The sequence below is a fragment of the Cucurbita pepo genome, unplaced genomic scaffold (genome assembly GCF_057944985.1).
Source record: "Cucurbita pepo subsp. pepo isolate OVF unplaced genomic scaffold, ASM5794498v1 scafford_38, whole genome shotgun sequence".
NCBI classification, from domain to species: Eukaryota; Viridiplantae; Streptophyta; class Magnoliopsida; order Cucurbitales; family Cucurbitaceae; genus Cucurbita; species Cucurbita pepo.
The window spans coordinates 22,501-25,000 of record NW_028257943.1 but is presented as its reverse complement, the minus strand read 5'-3'; positions in this window follow the sequence as shown (position 1 = coordinate 25,000).

The following is a 2,500-nucleotide window of genomic DNA, read 5'->3' as shown; positions in this document are numbered from 1 at the left end:
CCACGCAGCCTTCAAAACATAGGGCTAGCCCAAGGAAGGGAGGCATACCACAACAACGTCCCACACTCAACGAGGTTCATGCCGCACGCCCGAAGGCACCCGGCTCCACCCCACCTTGCATGTTTCATCATCGTACCAGCAGCCATCCACAGTCCTCACACCAGAGATTCCCAGTTAGAAGGCAACATCGCAACATTCCGTGCTCAACGAGGCTCATGTCGCACGCCCAAAGGCACCCGATTCCGACCAGCCGAACATGTTCTGGCACCACACGCCTTCAAAACATAGGGCTGGCCCAAGGCTGGCCAAGCATCACCACAACGTCACACACTCAACGAGGTTCATGTCGCACGCCCGAAGGCACCCGACTCCACCCCACCTTGCATGTTTCATCATCGTACCAGCCATCAACCATCCTCAAGCCAGCCCAAGTTACAAGGCAACATCGCAACATTCCATTCTCAACAAGGCTCATGTCGCACGCCCAAAGGCGCACCCAACACGGCCTCACCGCGCAAGTTTCGCCACCGCACCGCCACCGTCAACCACCCTCGTCCGCCGACCACCACCCCAACGCCCCAAGCATATGCCCATGTGCGGCGCATAGTGCTTGGGGCGTGGGGGTGGCGGAAGATATAGGGGTACCCCCGTGCCCAGCCCATGCAGACTAGTCACCCCCCTATATAGTACATTTTGAGGCATTTTTGGTCTGCCAGGCCTAGATACGATTTTTCTGAGCGGTCATACGGTCAAATATCTCAAGTTTTAGAATGTTTTTTTCCATGAACTCAATTGATTCATGAATTGGACATTCTAATGGATCTAGAAATCAAGTTTCATAATTTTTCAACCAACCAATTTTTTTTAATGAATTTTTAAATATTAAATAATAAGAAATTAGAAAAAATAGCTAGAGTGGTCAAAAAAATCTGAAATTTTGTGGTAATCATTCTTTCATGTTGCTTAGCTCCCAGAAAAAAATTTACAACAAACTGACCACTCCACATGTACTTTCACAATTAATGGGTGATGGATGGGGCGCAGGCACGGGCGCGCGCGCAGCAGAGCGCGGGCGGGGCGGGACGGGGCGCGCGCTCGCGGGAGCACGCTGGCGGGGCGGGGCGGGGGGCGCGCGCTCGCGGGAGCACGCTGGCGGGGCGGGGCGGGGGGCGCGCGCTCGCGGGAGCACGCTGGCGGGGCGGGGCGGGGGGCGCGCGCGCGCGGGGCGAACGCTGGCGGGGCGGGGCGGGGGCGCGCGCGCGCGGGAGCACGCGGGCGGGGCGGGACGGGGCGCGCGCGCGCGCGCTGGAGCATGAGGGCGTGGCGGGGCGGGCGAGCGCACGGGGGCAAGCGGGCGGGGCGCACGCGGGTGGGGCGGGGTGGGGCTGGCGAGCGCACGGGAACGTTCCGACACTGCCCCACCGTGCGCGTTCCGCCACCGCACCCCCGCCGTCAACCGCCCTCGGCCTCCGACCACCACCCCGACGCCCCAAGCATATGCCCCTGTGCGGCGCATAGTGCTTGGGGCGTGGGGGTGGCGGAAGATATAGGGGGTACCCCCGTGCCCAGCCCATGCAGACTAGTCACCCCCCTATATAGTACATTTTGAGGCATTTTTGGTCTGCCAGGCCTAGATACGATTTTTCTGAGCGGTCATACGGTCAAATATCTCAAGTTTTAGAATGTTTTTTTCCATGAACTCAATTGATTCATGAATTGGACATTCCAATGGATCTAGAAATCAAGTTTCATAATTTTTCGACCAACCAATTTTTTTTAATGAATTTTTAAATATTAAATAATAAGAAATTAGAAAAAATAGCTAGAGTGGTCAAAAAAATCTGAAATTTTGTGGGAATCATTCTTTCATGTTGCTTAGTTCCCAAAAAAAATATTACAACAAACCGACCACTCCACATGTACTTTCACAATTAATGGGTGATGGTTGTAAAAACGCGGTCATGGTTGGTGTCTTAGTGTAATGTACTTGCTCTAGTATCAAAACTCTTCATTTTATTGTTTTAGACAAGCAAAAGAAAAAATAGTTAAATTTGACGGGTGTCACTCTTTTCTTAGTTCCAAAAAAAAAAAAAAGCATTAAAAATGAACATTCACTTTTCACGGGTATTGGGTTTGATGATATTTTTATAGTCCAAGGCTTTATACACGTTCTTACTTTCCACGGATGTTAGGTGTGATGAATTGTTGTAGGGGCTAACCTTCAAGGCTTTATACGTGTACTCACGTTTCATAGGCATTGGGTATGATGTTTTTTTTATGGAGGTAACATCCAACACTTTTGATATGTTGTTGGTAGGACATGTATCGCACATAGCATAGGATGGGGCTTGGCGTGTGCGAGGGGAGTGGGGGCGCGGGGGTGTGCGGGGGCGTGCGGGGTGAGCGCGCGGGGCAGTGCGGGGGCGTGCGGGGGTGCGCGGGGTGAGCGTGCGGGGGCGTGCGGGGTGAGCGCGCGGGGGTGTGCGAGGTGAGCGCGCGG